Here is a 16,586-nt window from a genome sequence, read left to right as displayed (position 1 = left end):
TTTTGTTTTTTTATTTCCTTTCATGTTTGGAGAACCCTAAACATGACAGAATTCATAAAGACCTCAACTCCAAGTCCCCATCTTGCTCTCCCCGCTGGCTGCCTTTGGATGAGTCAGTTCCCCACCCCCACAGTTCTCTTTCCAACTTTGAGAAGATGACAAGGGAGGGGTGTGTGGTGAGTCTGCACTGTGGTGAAACACAAGCAGAGCTTCAGAAAGACTTGACAAAAAGCCAGAAGGAAGAAGCACCTGAATGGGAGAGCCACCACACACGGCTTCCTTGGTGCCGGATGTTGCACTGGTACCCAGGGAAGCAGGCAGATGAAAGTTTCTGCCGCAGTAACATCCGAGGCTCCTCCCCCTTCCAGTTTGATCAGTTTAGGCCAGTCCCGAGCCCAGCTGATTTCTGAAGCCTGCAGAGATGCTGCAGGAATGGTGAGTCAACGCCCGGCATCTTCTGCTCAGAGCACAGGGTTGCTGAAGGCTCACCCTACAGGTAGCGCAGGGGACCCTGGGAAGTCTGGCCCACTGGGCAGCAGCTGAAGGCGCTGGGACTCTTGCAGGACCAGAGGAGGGTGGGAGGACATATTCTGAAGCTTGGAGAGCCCATGACTGTACACGCGACTTTCCCGGGTGCCCGTATCTGTCATGTCCTCTCGCCCCACTGCATCGCTCCCTGGTGTGAAACAAATTCCCCTTGTTTGTCTTAATTCATTTGTGGTTTTCTTTGGAGGGGAGTCTCACCTAGCCCAGACCAATCTCAAACCGGCTTTGTAGCCCATCTTCCTGGCTTCATCTTTCAAGTGCTGGGATTGTAGGTGTAGACTCACTATGCCCAGCTTATGTGGTTCTGGGGCTGTAACTCAGGGCCTCTTGTATGCTAGACAAGCACTCTAACAACTGAGCTGTATGCTAGCCCTGTAATTCACACACACACACACACACACACACACACACACACACACACACACACACACTTGACTCCAGAGCCCTCTCTCCTGACAAACTCCCTTAGAATAGAGGGTTCCTGTGTGATGGGCAGGGCACCTCTTACCCTGAAGAGTGGGGTGGCCTCACTGCTGCTTCTGCCATACCAGCAGCACAGCCTCAGCTCCACCCCCACCCAGACCTGCTCTTCCAGCCCTCATCCGTCTGAGAGCCTTGCACAAATCAGAATGCCTTGATTATCCTTAGCAGATAACCACTAGGTACCCTGAGATTCAAACTTTCTGATACCTGAGGTCAAGCACACCAGCCACTTAGAGAGAGTGGGACAGGGGTGGGGAGCATGCGTTTTGGGGGCAGGAAAGCCTAAGGCTGAGTGCTTGCTCTGCCTTGCCTTGCTGAGAAACTGAGGCTAATTGCCTAGCCTACCTGATCTCAAGGAGAAAATGGGAATCCCATTTTCCATCCAAAGAGACCAAGCAGAAGTATTCGGTGGATCTGAGAGTGCCGGGGGAGCACTGTGACACAGACTCCTGGGATGCCCTTGACCATCAAAGATGTGCTCAGGGCCTCTCCATAAGCGAGATGGATGTGAACCCCAGACAAACACAGAAGAGAGAACTTTGGGGCTTCAGATATCATTACCAAGGAGTTTAATCTAATCAGCTGCTGCTAAGCGGCACAGAGAGGGGACATTGCTCCTGAACTTGAGCAATGGTTAGGATTTGACAAGCGGAGAGAGTCAGAAGCAAGGACCAGGGAAAATCTGCAGAGACTCAGGGCAGCTAGAGGAGGCAGGATGGAAAAAAAGGGGCCTTGCTTAGACAGAGACCAGAGAAGTCCCACGGAAAAAAAAAAAAAAAAAAAAAAAACCTGAGGGGAGGGTTTGTGGGCGTAGGTGATACCTCCTTGTAGCGGGGATTACATTAGCCACCATTTTGGCTATACCACGAGCTCAGCTCATCTGGGACAACTCTGCTCCCCAAAGTAAGCATCTTGAATAACAAGAAATGTGCACTAGTAGTGTCCCTAAATAAATAAAAGGATGATTGATTCAGATGCTCCGCAATATCCGGGCACTTTCTCTTGATGGAAGGCAGATGAGGATGAAGAAAACATATGAGAGTATTTAGCACAGGAGTCCCAGCAAGCCAGTGCAACTCCTTGGCACAGCAAGGCGTGGAGGTTCACTGACTGAACTCAGTGGCTTTCAATCTAGACAACTCTTGTTTGTTTTTCTTCCTTCCAGCAACCTCTCAGGAATGTTTTGAGGACAGACACAAGCTGATGGCCTGCAAAGTGTTCCGTACCAGACTGGCAAAGTGTTTCAGACTGGCATGGAGAAATCATGGCATTCTCTTTGGTCTTGCTACATTAAATAGCTCTTCCAGGAAAGCCTAGGGGAATCTCTCTGTTTAATATGATTCTAAGGCGTACCCCTTCATTCTTCACACCTGCTTCAACCTCTCAGTCCCTGCCATTTACACATCCATTTGTCTATCTGTCAATCACAGGATCTGCACGGCAACACGCTGCCTGATCTATGCATCTTGAGGTGCCTGCCTGGCAGTCTATGCTTTCTAGATGGTTCCAGGCAGCCAGAGATTGGCGAGGAAGGCTCAGGAGGAGCTCCAGCTACTCCAGCTGCTCCTCAGCCTTGGGGGTCTGGCTAGAGGAAGATACATCCCCTGGACCATGCTCCCATGATAACTGCAGGAACTGCTGATAAGATGGGAACTGCTGAAGGTATCCTCCAGGAAGGGTCCTGCCCTGGAGGGAAGGGGCAAACAAAGGCTAAAGAGGGATCATTTTTCTAGACCAGGGCCCCAAGCATCCAAGTACTCAGAAAGTCTTTAGGCCTTTTCAGGTTTGGTCCTCACATTCCTGTCTACTAGTCTGCCTTGTTATAAAACACCACGCTGCTGTCCGCCCCCAAGGTCCTCAGAGAACACTGTTTGCTGAACACCCTGTTGGTTGGACCACTGAAGTCTGGGCATGGAAGCTGGTGCTAGACCAGATTTTGCAGAATGTGAGAGGAATGTCTTTGGTTTGAGTGAGGATTGGGGACTAGCTAGAGGGAAAAGGAAGGAGGAGCTGGGGGAGATTAGATATTGGAAGAGGGAAATAAAAGATGCATGTGTTTAAAGAGGGGTTTTAGTTTGTGTTTTGGGGTGTGTGTGTGTGTGTGTGTGTGTGTGTGTGTGTGTGTGTGTGTGTGTTGATAATGCATGGAGGTCAGAGGTCAACTTCAGCTGCCATCTACCTTGTCTTTTGAGACAGGATCTCTCACTGGGACCTAGGGCTCGCTGACTTGAGTAGGCTGGTTGGGCACTGGGCTCCAGCTTTTATAGTAGGTGCTAAGGCTTGAACTCAGATCTCCCTGCCTTTCTGGATGACTGGCTGAGCTAGCTCCTCAGCCCCTCAGGCCATTTTTTTTAAAGGAGCATGTGTCATCAAACCCTCTTTATTCCTGAGGCCTTCAGCAAGATTGATTTGGTGTGCCTTATATTGGTGCAAATGGACAAAAATCTCAACACAAGCTACAAGGATGGCCAGAGAGTGATCAAAAAATTTACTTTAAATTACCACCAAAACCTACTTTAAAAAGGAGATACTTGAGCCTCGGAATTCTGCCACTCTGGCAGTCACCAGCCCCAGCCCTGTCAGGACGCCTCCTGAGAGGCAGAGCTCAGGTCCCACAAAGCTCATTGTATCTCTCTCCTCAGTCAGGGAAACAGGAGCCTGTACCAGGGTTCTGAGGCCAGGAAAACCACCAGCAGTGGAGAGGGTGGAGGAATTTTCCAGGCACTTTTTGGTTTAAAAGCAAAAAAAAAAAAAAAAAAAAAGCCAAAAAGTTACAAAAATAAATAAATAATAAGTTTCTTCCCCTTTCTAAATATACCAAGCATGAGGCTCTTTTTATGAGCAGACCAAGTTACACATGACCTATTTTGATGTTTCCCAACAAAGCACTTAGCATTTGAAAAGGCCACTTAAAAATAAAAGTGTGGCTCTTTCCATCCCCACCTAAATGTTACTGTTATTATTATTATTTAAAAAGCGGAAACACAGCTCAGGTTGAGGCACAGGCTCCAATCTGTCCTACCTGTGGGCAACAGTGGGGTAGAGGGGCCAGTGGTGGGGAAGTGAGACAGTAGATGGTCACAGAAGCATCTTCCTTGCAGTCCCTAAGGAAGAGGAAACCTTTAAGAACTGCCAGGTTCTGACAAATTCTGGAAACACAGGTGCACTCATAGAGGTCTTCAGCGACAACTCCAATCCATAAAAGTTAAAAAAAAAAAAAAAAAAAACAACAGAAAACCCAAAACAGCATGTGCTTAAAGTCATCATGAGCCACTCCAGAACTTCAGACTGTTAGACAGCCTGGTAGATTCCACACACTTCCATCAGATCAATCTCTTCTGTGACTGTCCCCAAGGGGGCTCTATGCCACTCAGGGCCAACCTGACCCAGGAGAGGACAAATGCTACCTGTGAATAAATGATCATGGAGCTTCTCTGTTCTTGTGCAAGACTAGGCACTGGTAGGAGGTGGACCCTCCCCTTCTCTGCTAAGGGATTCATGATTGTTCTTCATGACTCGGCTCTGCTAACACAGTGTGCTGATGTCTCCTGCCCAGCCACTGACTCTGGTCCCTCTTCTTGTCTGCCTAGACAATCACATCTGGCACATGCTATGGCAACCTGGATGTGTCTGTAAGAACTGTGAGACATAGCTCAGTGTAGAGCACTTGACCTGGGTTCTAGTCTCAGAACCATGAAAACAATCCTGAAGAAAGACAAACTGGAGATTATTTGCCATTGTTTATCTGAGTACCATTTATTTATCCCATCAATAGATGGTGAGCATTAGGTTGGTCCCACTTCAAGCTCTCATGGATGCTGTTGCACAAGTGCTAATACCTTTTTGTACTTCCCACTGGTGCTGAGGAGAGCCCCAGCTGTTCTGAGTCTTTACCGACATTCAGTGTTAGTCTTTTGACTGTACTGTGTGTGGCTCAGTGTGGTCAGAATGTATATGTCCCTGTGAACCAGGGAGCTCTTCCCAGGCCTTAGGATGCTCTCTTCCATGAAATTCTACTCAAGTCTTTACCCACTTTCTATAAGATTATTATTTTTAAAATTTTTATATTAATTTAGAATAGGGTTTTTCAGTCTTCCTACTATTGATATCTTGGGTCAGACGTGCTAGCTAGCTAGTTTTTTGTTAACTTGACAAAAGCTAGGATCATGTAGCACAGCCGTTTAACCTTTCATCCCCCCATTCATGTATCTGACACCCTGGAAATGAATGGGTAATAAGGGCCATAGTTTCCAGGGAAAAAAAAGCTAATTTGTGTAACATTCTGAGACCTCCTCCTACTTTTCAACATGAGAAGTCCTTGCAAATGGAGGGAACTGCAGAACAGCTCTTACTCTGTAACACTGAGGATCCAGTGGCCTGGTACACACCCAGGAGGTAGAGTGACATTGCACTCAGACAAACCAGAGCTCACAGGCCCTGTGATCGGGAAGCTATCGCTCAGACCCTGTTCCACCAGGTCACTTGACTTTGCATGGGAAATCAGAAGCAGACCTGTTGGCTTTGAGACCACCCAGAGGCTTTCATGTTCCATCCTCGGGCCAGGTCTATGGATCGGTTGGTGGGAGTCTGTTTTTTGACATGATCTCACTCTATAGCCCAAGCTGACCTGGAACTCATGGAGATACTCCTTCCTCGGCCTCCCGAGTGCTGTGATTGCAGGTGTATAACACCACACTCGCTAGTGACTCACTTCTAGCAACCTATTGAAGGGAAGTGATGCTTCGCTGTTTCTGAGAAATTAGAAAGAGTGAGAGCTTGGGGTGGGGCGGTCTTTCTTTTCTCCTTCCTCTTCTCCTTTCTCTTCTTTCCTTATTCCTTCTCCTCACTCCCCCTTGCCTCATTTTCATGTTCTAAACACGGCCACCATACTGTGCAAAGCCAAACAGCCACGTGGAAAGGCCACTGTATCCTGGGAAGGTCTCGGTGGGGAGACAGCTTCTGCTGCCAAACACATGAGCCAGCCTCAGATGGTTCAGCCCCAGCTTTTCAACTGAAGCAGAACATGACCAGAGCAGCTGACCCCGCTGAGTTGCCCACATCCTCGGTTTGTGCGAAAAGAAAACTATGGCTGCTTTGAAAATCAGAGCTTTGGGACAAGTTGGGCAGCCACGGATACATGAAGTATCTAGAGCTTAGTGTGAATTTGGCTTTTCAGATTTTTAAAACACTCACAGACACCAAGTTCTCCATGAACCTGCACCTTGACCACCCCTGGCTCATTCTGAGGTAACTTTACCAAAGCACGTGTGATTGCTTGAGACCTCACTGAAAAGCAGGTTCTGAATCCTGAAGTTGAGACATGTGCCGTCTCTACCAACTTTTGGACCAAAGCAATCCATTAAGTGGAACTGGAAATGCCTTACATAAGCTTCCCCTGCCACCTCTATCTCTCTGTTTCTGTCTTCCTCTATCTCTCTGTCTCTGGTCTATGTCTTTCACACATACACACACACACACACACACACACACACACACACACACACACACACACACACACATTTTGCTTGAACTCAAAGCTACATCAGTTTGGAGCAGTACAGTCCCGTACAGTAACCTGAAGATAACACAGATCAAAGAATTCACTACTTGCAACTAATAATACCAGCGCTCACCCATGGAAATGTGCTAAATGTGGAAAGGGCAAAAGCTTCCAACCAGATTTTTTAAATCAAAGCAGGCCGCCTAGGAAGGGCTCTGTGGCGGTGTATGCTAGGCATGCAAGCTCCCCTAAAAGCACATTCTTGACCTGTAGGACTGAGCAGGTGAGGCTTACACCAGAATGACAGCCAGGAAATGCCTGCGCTCGGTCCCTCTTCTCGCAGTTGCTCAGTCACGCGGCTTCTAAAGCTACCTTTCTCGGGCTTCAGCACATAGACACCAGCCTGGTGAAGGCCAGAGGAAAGGAAATTGCCACTGTTGACCTTGAGGGAGCCATAGGGCCGGCAGGTGCACCCAGGGTCCTCTGAGAAGAGTGATGACAAGCTGTGACTTGTGGTCAGCTTAAGGACACTGACCTTCAGTACTAACATTCACAGTCTACAACTTTCTGACACCTGGAATGCAGGTATCTGTAAGGAAAGAGGCCAGGACAAGGAAGCAGAGAGCCAGAAGCCCACAGCTCCAGCCCTGGCACTTGAACCTAAATGTATGGGGTTATTCCAAGGCGCCTGGCATTCACTGTCTCTGCGTGAGACTCCTAGACAGAGGCCATTCTTTCTGGGTCCAGCAGCTGCTGCCTGCTTCTAAAGGTGGCCTGCTTAGCCCAGGTCCTTGTATCCTGATGCCTCGCCTACCCTCCCAGGAGAGATCAGTCACTCAGAAATGCTGTGGCGGCCCCTGTGCCTGACTTCACAGTTATCTTGGATGTCACCGGCAGGCCGTTGCTGTTGTCTCCCCCACCCCAGCAGCCTCTGCTTTCCTTGACCCTTTCCCCACTGTGCCTCTCAGAACCTTGTACCTTGCCAAGGCCTCACCCTCTTCCCAGACAATTTCTTCCACCTCCTACCTAGGCCTCAGTCTAGTTCTTTCCTGAACAGTGTTCCCATCAGCTTCCCAAGGCCACCAACTGCTTTACCACACCTGCCAGATCCTCCAGGTGGGAGAGTGGATCATTATCCCCCAGACCATGCTTCTCAAACCCAGCAGGATCTAAGTCCCCTGATTCCTAACTGCTTCTCAGTGACTTCCCAAGCCACATGGAAGGCGTGGGGGTGGTAAAGGTGGGGTCCATTCTGGAGTCAGTACTTGCTGAACATAGAACAAGACTATAATATAAGCCACTCCATAAAGGCAGTTTCAGAGGCCCGATTCTCACCCAAGCTGCCCTTGATGCAGGGAGAGGGGCCCCAGCATCCCCAGTACTGGTCTCAGCTGTGACAGAAGAGTCAGGTGAGAGAAATTGGAATTCCACAAGCAGCATGACACCCCAGGCTAAGGGATACCCCTCTCCTCCTCCCTGCCGTTCTTAGGCTGACACCTAACAGATAAAGATGACCTTCCAGCAGGCCAGCATGGGGGCTTTGATTGCGTTTTCAGTTTACACTGAGGGTGATAATTGCTGCAGAAAGTTGAACCTGGTTCAACAGTCAGATATGAAAGAAACCAAATTACAGAATGTTGAGAGATTGACAACAGGAGAGCTGAACAAAGAAAGCTTATTGGTGGGTGCCAAAGTGACCAGCTGTCAGCCCCAACTAGAAAGCCTGGACCACAGAGGGATGAAAGCGGTAAGGAGTATTCTCGGCAGGGTGATCCCAGGTCCCCCAGATCCCCTAGATCCCCTTAGAACGTGAACACTGGGCTAGGTATGGCCAGGACCTCTGGCTCAGGTCTGGTCACCCATTGGCCACACACACACACACACACACACACACACACACACACACACACACACTCTCCTGCTTTCTGGGGTGCTGGGTTAAGATGCATCAGTTCACAAGGGACTCTTAAAGAAAAGCAGAACCTGAAGATTTTTCAAGAGGACATTTACACACGGTGGTTTGGGGGAACCTGCAGAAAGGAAGTGGTCTGCCAGCCTCTTCATTTTCCCTGTAAAAGCCTAGTACTCTTTGGAGGTGTTTAGTTGGTCCTTGGAGATTCTCCCCTCGACTGTGATGTGCCATAGAGCAGACCTTCTAGGCACATCCACCTGGGGAGCAGAGCCTGAGATTGTATGACCTTGTTCCAATAAGCCCTCACAATAGCCCAAGACTTAACAGGTCAAGAGGAGACCTGCTCTTCTGGAACTGGGGTGGAGGCCCTTTTTACCTCCAAAACACCCCAGAAACTTCTGTGTTTATGGTGGGGTTCCACAGAACAGTTGGAGGTCTACATATCTAAAGTGGGTCAAATGAAAAAAGGTGGCCCAGAAAGGTGGAGACTACCAGTGGCATTTGAATGAACAGTCCAGCGGTGAAAGCAAGGGACTGGGGAATGGAGAAGGGAGGGGCAGAAGCATCCCTGAGATAGAGCCGTGGTTGAGGTGGCTCAGCCACCAGTCCACCCCAGAGGATGCTCAAGTGGCAGGAGATAAAGGAGGGCCCAGTTCACCACTAAGAATGGAGCAAATGCCAGAGACGTGGGCAATGGCAAGTATTCAGAGGCAGGACGTGAAGATAATCAGATCAAAGTCCATGCTTTCTGACGGTGGGGCACTCAGGGAGTAGAGAAGGCTTGGGGCAGTGGTGGGACGTGTGTGTGTGCCCTACCGTAGATCCTCAACATAGCTGCCAAGGGACTGTTTGCTCCTGTAGTTTATCAACCATTCTCTGTGTAGGACAAAGAGGAAGGGGCTAAGTTTCCCAGAAACAAAACAAAACAAAAACAATCCATTTCTTTGTGAAGAGAATGTTCAAAGTATCTCTTCTAGATATTTTAGAATTCTAAATACTTGATGTCAACTACATTCTCCCTGCCATGTGATGGCAGGGTTTCTTCCTCCTGTCTCTCTGTAACATTGACTAATCTCAGCATATACACATGTGAAAACATACTCCATAAATAAGTATAATTATTATGTCTCAATTAAAAAAAAAAGATGAATGATCCAGAACCTAGACTGTGATTCCAATCTCTAGATACCTACTCAGTTTCAGGCCCAGCTGGCTTCAACTATCTTGGAAGCATCTTAAGTCTACTGAAGACCACACCTGTGGAGACCTGCCACTCAGTATGGTCTATTACAAAGACATTTTTCACAATGGAACCTGCAACACAGGTTGGGACAAACAAGTCACCCATCATCCTACAAGTCACTGTCATTTTCTTAGCAGATCCAGTTCCACTACACTCTGCTTTTAGTGAATGAATTTCAAGAGTATATTTATATCACCAGGGAGATACTGACTGAATAGAGGGATGGAGGGAGGGAGAGAGAGAGAGAGAGAGAGAGAGAGAGAGAGAGAGAGAGAGAGAGAGAGATTTACTCTGCAAATGATGAGACACAGAATTCATTTATTTTAAATTCATTTATTTATTTTGTGAAGCCTAGCAGTCAAGCTACATCTTTCAAATCAAGAAGCCTGATGATATAATGACCCAAATGGTTTATAGCCTTTTTATCTTAAATGCTATGATATTTAGACTAAACCTTAATATCCAGCTTGGGATCCAGTTCCTGGAGTCAATGTTCTGAAGAAGTCTTAGGGCAAATCTACCTGCTTTTCTTGGTGAGAAATTATTTTTCTTTTCTTTTCTTTTCTTTAACCCTTTGATTATATCTCTTTTCACTCCATGCTACCTGTTTGAGATTCTGACAGATGATGCAAATTCCTATCCACATCTTTCCCAAAGGAGGAGGGGCTCTGAGGACAATTTAGACGGATTGTAACCTGGCCAAACTTGTAATTTGCTATGTTAATTTTGCCAACTTAGAAGCCTGGCAGTTGAGGGAATGGAAAGGAAGTTTTCACTCTAACTTCCTTTCTACTAAAGCTTGTCAAAATGTCTCCACACCACAGGTGCGTCAATATAACCCTTCCCTAACCGTCAGTGCAAAGGCACCACGCTTCCTGTTAGGACTTGTTGGTCTTTTTCTATGAGAATGTCCAAAGAGGGAGGACTAGGGTTTCTAAAGTGCAGCACAGATCACTCACTGTCTTTGACTTAGGACTAAAAATCATCAATCAGGCTACACTGTGATCTCTAGTTCCCCTTCATCTGCTGGTCACTGCTTGGTGGCTCTTCAAGAAAGGCACTTCTCTTCCTCCCTTACTACCCTCTCTCCTTTCTTCTCTCCCTCCCTTCTACCCTCTCTCCTTTCTTCTCTCCCTCCCTTCTACCCTCTCTCCTTTCTTCTCTCCCCTCCCCTTCTACCCTCTCTCCTTTCTTCTCTCCCTCCCTTCTACCGTCTCTCCTTTCTTCTCTCCCTCCCTTCTACCCTCTCTCCTCCCCTTGCTGTGAAATAATCCTCTTGTATGCTGTGAAGATTTGTCGCTGTGATTGATTTAATAAAGAAGTTGACTGGCCAATAGCTGAACAGGATAAAGTTAGGCAAGAAAGCCAAATTGAGAATGCTAGGAAGGAGAAGGGCAGAATCAGGAGATGCCAGCCAGCCTCTGAGAAAGCATGTAGAAAATGAGGTAACAAGTCATGAGCCATGTGGCAAAGCATAGATAAGAAATATGGGTTAATTTAAATGTAAGAGTTAGGTAGTAACAAGCCTGAGCTATTGGCTGAGGATTTACAATTTATATTAAATCTCTGAGTCAGTTATTTGGGAAGTGGATGCCAGTTATTTAGGCAGTCAGGACAGGAAACTTCCGCCTACAACCTCTCCTCTCTCTGCCTCCAACCCATCCTTCAGTCTCAGGTACAGAGTCCTGAGTTAAGTTTTTTGGGTCATGGAATGAACTTGTCATTGGCATCATGTTGGTAACAGTTTGCTAAAGAAATGATGAAAAGTCAAGTTTGCTGTAGCATAGTGGCGTTGAAGGGGAAAGTCAGACCTCAGAAAGACAAACGCCATCCTCAGTCCTGATTCTTACTGGGGGACTCTGGACATGGGACACAACTTCCACTTAAGAATTAATAAGAGACTTATTCATGAGAATATCCCTTAAGTAGGGATGGGTAGGTGACAAAAGAAAGGAGAGATGGAGCAGTAGAGTGGACATTGCCCTGAAGAATGAATGTCACATTGGAAGGCATTCAAATTATACTAACAAAAGTCAAAGGCAGTACTTCCATGGGCCAAACCGAGCTGTAACTGTGACCTCTGGTCCCTGCACTGGCACACAGTATGTCCTAAGCACAGCAGCTGCAGGTGGAGACTCCGTGATCTGAGGCCTGGAGAATTTAGAAGTCTAGAGGCTTCGGTGATCTGAAGCTCACATTCAGATCTTGGTTCTCTGTCTGTTCCCTCCTGAGAAAAGGAGCTTCTGCATGATGTCACAGCTCAGTCTATACACTACTAACCCAGGAGAACCCCAACTACCATGACATAAAGCAGAACCACACAATGTGGTGGTGGTGACATTCATGATGGACACCAAGCTATATGGAAATACCTTCCTGGCTATTCTAAAGCAAGATTCAGAACCAAGAGCCACAAGGGACCAATATGCATCAGAATATCTGCAGGGTGTATGGGAGCAAAGAATGCCCTGCAGATTCATACCTGAGCAGACACCCAAATACTCACCTGGAAACGTGGTGTAGCAAATGAATTTTGTTAGAAATACAAAATGCCTAGCATCTGAAGAAAACTGCATTGTTATATGAAGTCTTTGAAGATAGGATCATATATACATACATACTTAGATGTACGTATGTTTGTATATATGCTCATTCCCCTACCAATTACAGGGATGCCTACTCACACAAAAGTTGCTTAGTAAACACTAAGTGCATGAAAGTAAACAGAGGGGCTGCTGGGAAGAAGGATATAAGAGCAGACACTAAATTTGCAGGTACAGACCTGTGCAATTGCAAGGGAGAGTATAAAAAGTGAGTCTTCCCTAAGTAGGAAGGGAAGCCTGGCTACTGTGGTTCTTTTGTTTTGCCCCCCCCCCACTTCCACCCCTTCTAGAGTGTTCCAGGTGTTTGGACAGCTCTAAACACATTAAATGCATCTTCAGATGGCCTGCAATGACCAAGTAATGGAGCAACCAAACATCTTCATGGGAGGACTGCCTGCAGATCTTAGTGAGGAAAGGAGCACTCTCATCGCCTGAAGAGTCCCTGTGTGTCCTACAGTTCCTTTGGCCTGAAGGATACCTGAGCACTATGGCCAGCCCAAAGTCAGTGGCTTGGCTCCAGAGCCAAGCGGCTGATGGAGACTTTTGTTCTCATCCCAGATGCTAATGAAAAGTGCAATGGCCTTGCTTACTTGTTTGAACCATGGCCATGTGTGCTGTGGCTTGGCGGGTGCTCAGCATTTGGAGTGGTTTAAATAGCAGGTCAGGCAGGGGCCTTCCCAGCCCAGCCTTGTCCTGGAAATTCTTATGAACATTTCCAAGAAAAAGAGGAGAAAATAATACTTGCTTCGCTGAGGGTGGAGCTGAGGGCTCCACTTAACTTTGGAGTTAAGAATTTAAATTTTATTCTGGTACAGGTGAGTGTCCTTGACCAGATCATTTAGTTTCCCTGAGCCTCAGTTTCCCCACTTGCAAAATGAAAGTATGCCAATACAGGTTTGCCGAGTTACTGGATGAGGTTTTTACACGTAACTCATGGTCACTCTATGGTGACCAGGGTGGCCACCTGCCACATGGTATACCACATTCAGTAATTCTCTTTGTCGACCAGTGGAGGTACCAAGACTATACCAACCTGCAGTTCAGATTTGTTCTAGAAACCCAAGAGAGAAGACATATAAGCAGTCTGGGGAGCTTTTAACTCCTCTTTAGCTGATGAAGAAAACATGTAAATGGAAGTTATTGTTAAGGCTCACAGGTAAATGGCTAGCTGGAGAACATTCCAGAACATTGTATGGGTCAACCCAAATTGACCAAAGCTGGGTTTTGGATTTTCAGTGAAACCTGCTTCTTCACAGGTTCAAGAAGGTCACTTTCTGAGCTGAAGCTTGGGCCTCTGCCACATGGGGACCACGTGAGAACCTGAAAATGAAGTATCTACACTAGCTAACTCAAGAAATTTAGGGGAATCAATGATAAAAACCAAAGAGTCCTTCCTACTTAGAGGTTATTGAACTATGAATGAAATATGAGTTAGTAAAACTAGATATAAGGCTTTGCCACCTGTTAAGAAGAGCTGACCCAAGCTACTGGTATCAGAATAAGGATAAGAGCCCCCTGTCCATAGCCCACAAGAGACTGGAATCTGCTGATGTACCCAAGCACAGTCCTGAAGAAAGAGTCAGCAGTGAGTGCTCTGGAGTGGGAGGTTGCTGATCTGGAGCAAATAACAGTGGGACTGTCCTCTTGTATCTGAGGAAGATTGGACCAGATACAATCAGAACTCCCGAGGCCACCTGCCACCAGTGTGCCAGCTGAGATACCAACAGAGGGGACCTCTCTGGTGCAATTTCAACCAAAATCCTAAAGGATGCAAATGTGAGATTCAAGCAAGTAATGATGATGTGCTCGTGGTAAGGGAATGGAAACAGATGGAGATAGCAGCATGGGGAGCTGGGTGGAGAGTTGTGACCAGAGCTGCAGGAAATCATCGCAGAGTTTGCAGAAAGGTCAAGTAAACACCTCTCTCTTCTCATCCACAAGCTCCTGGCAGATACTGTGAATCAAACACAACCTCCTTCCCTGGGAACCCCAAAACATCCTCTGCAAACCTTCTCACCTGAACTGGTGAGACACGAGCTAATCACAGTCCCAGCCTCTGATGCTCCTTGTCCGTGAGTCTCAGTCCAATCACACAGTTCACTGGGCATCACACAGTTCAGTCACACAGTTCACTGTTCAGTGGGCGCCTCCCTCACCATCGTGCCAATCAGTAAAACTGTTAAGAAGTAAACATACCTGGCTTGTCAGGAACCTACAGTGGGACTGAGATGGAAGAACAAGCCCCTTCACATCTGATCTCAAGATAGGGGAGCTCCAAAAAGAGCATGGGTAGTGTGAGGATTATGGAAGTAAAAGGAGTAGGTCTCTGGGGTCTGTGGGAAGCAGAAGGACTCTGAGAGAGTTGGCCGGTGGCTCCATGGGGCCATGTTAGAAGAGTTCTAGGGCTATGGGGGAGTGTCTCCAGTCCTCATCCCTGCCCTGAGTTCTGGCCTTAGGCTACCACAGGAAATTTCCCTGATAGAGTCAATAGCAAAGGCCTCACTGGAGAAGACACTTTGCTCCTGGCCAACCATCTGAGGAATCCCAGTGTGCTCGAAGCTGGCTCTCATCCATGCTATGGGGTTGTACTTTGCTTCAAACATCTACAGGAACCCACAAGCTATCACACTGGGGGGAGGAAACACTGCATACTCTTATTTCAACAAGGAACTATGACAGCCCTTTTCTCCAGTTGCGTCCTGGAATCCTATTCTTTCCCATTCAGTCCCTCAGTGTAAAACAGAATTAGGGCTTGCTGTTGTTGCTTTAGTATGTAAGAGAGCCTAGCCCAAGAAAGATTACACGATTTTGTCATGACCACACAGTCGGCAGGAGCTCCTGCAAGGCTCAACTCTAAGCCTATGGTCTCACTTGGTTTGCCTATTTCCCAAACTTGGCTCTCTCTCCTGGCCATCTGCTCGGGGCCTGAAAAGTGAGGTGTTCTCTGTGGCAGCAGATGGAAGTCAGTCATAGAGTATGAACCAAATGGCATCATACTGGGGGCAGAGATGTTCTCAGACTGAAAATAGCCTCCATTTATGCTACAAGTGACATAAGGAGGGAAAGAGAGCCAAGCCATTGGCCAAGCAGCTGTATTGTCTCCTCCAAACACTGAACTCTCCTACCCTGCTCACCGTCGCCCAGCAAGTGACTGTTAAAACGCAGTTTTGACGCTGCTAAAGTCAGATCCAAGCTTTCTGCTCCTGTCCATAATCTCTTCTGTCCTGTTATGGGAAATGAAGGAAGGCAGAGGCTTGTGAAAACAGAGTCTGCTTGAGAAACAGATGGTGGGAGCTGAAGGGGGAGCTCAAGAGACCCAGGCCAAAGGGAACTTAGCCCCCCTGCTTCAGGGACCTGCTGCCTGGCACAGGCTGGGTTTAGCTTGGAAAGGGAGAGAGCGATGATTGTACACATGAGAGGACCATCAAAACACCATGAGCTCATTACAAACATCCATCACCCTCACTTCCTGCAAGGTCTCTGAGGGGCTGCCCTAAGGGCTAGCAGTAGAGAGGTGCATGCATGCTACCGAAAGACCACTCCAAGAGCTAGAGGGATCTGGCTCTGGCCAAAACATTGAGGTTGATGGAAAACCGATTTACCGAAGACCCCTTTGCAGCCAGGAGTCTGTGTATAGGGACATTGTCAGCTTGCTGCCCTGACTGGGAACATCCATCAAAACCAACGGATGTACCATGACTTCCGGTACTATCAGATCCCATCCAGGAAAGGCAGGAACAAGTTGGCACACTTCCATTACTTCCCTACTTGTAAATGAAATGATCCAATTGCTGAACTAGGGTCTCAAGTATCCATAGCCAGGAGGGAACGAAAACAAGCTGGGTCGCTCCCCAAGTACCTGGTGGCAACCGGAAGCCCCCTAATATGGCAGTCTCTAAAAAGTTCAAGACCTTCCAATAATTTCTGACATACACCTCTTTGTAATCCCAAGAGAAGGCAGAAAGGCACAGCTGGGGCCCATTTTAGGAATTTGCCAGCCAGAGTTATTTATCCTTTAGTAATGTTCCATCTCCTGTCAACCCTGGCTTTGTACCATTGCTTCATGGGCACATCATCTAAGTGACACAAGAAAGGGAGGAGACTAAAGCGTTTGTAGAAGTACCCTGGGCTCCTCCAAGTCCCCGTCTCCACCCCACACACTTCCCTACCTCACACCCTAAGTAGGAGCCTGGCATCCTATCTTCCCAAATACAACCTTTCAGCTTTTCTCCTGAAGATTTCTTGGGTCTGACCCCCTATTTGAGGCATTTGTTTTTTTGGTTTTTGTTTTTCAATCTT

The 16,586-nt window shown here is 47.4% G+C and overlaps 1 protein-coding gene across 9 annotated transcripts in view; it reads right to left on the bottom strand.

Moving 5' to 3' along the window:
* Cemip (cell migration inducing hyaluronidase 1) overlaps positions 1–16,586 on the bottom strand; it is a 160,898-nt gene that overhangs the window by 101,634 nt on the left and 42,678 nt on the right. The window contains exon 4 of one of the 9 annotated variants that reach the window (XM_052762108.1): positions 4,052–4,133. The exons of the other annotated variants lie outside the window; for them this stretch is intronic. The gene's annotated coding sequence lies outside the window, so the exon portion shown is untranslated. The remainder of the gene's footprint in view (positions 1–4,051; positions 4,134–16,586) is intronic. 9 annotated transcript variants of the gene reach the window in all.

Source organism: Peromyscus californicus, unplaced genomic scaffold (assembly GCF_007827085.1).
Source record: "Peromyscus californicus insignis strain IS unplaced genomic scaffold, ASM782708v3 Scaffold_4__1_contigs__length_199733344, whole genome shotgun sequence".
NCBI classification, from domain to species: Eukaryota; Metazoa; Chordata; class Mammalia; order Rodentia; family Cricetidae; genus Peromyscus; species Peromyscus californicus.
This window is presented reverse-complemented; position numbering and strand designations above follow the sequence as displayed.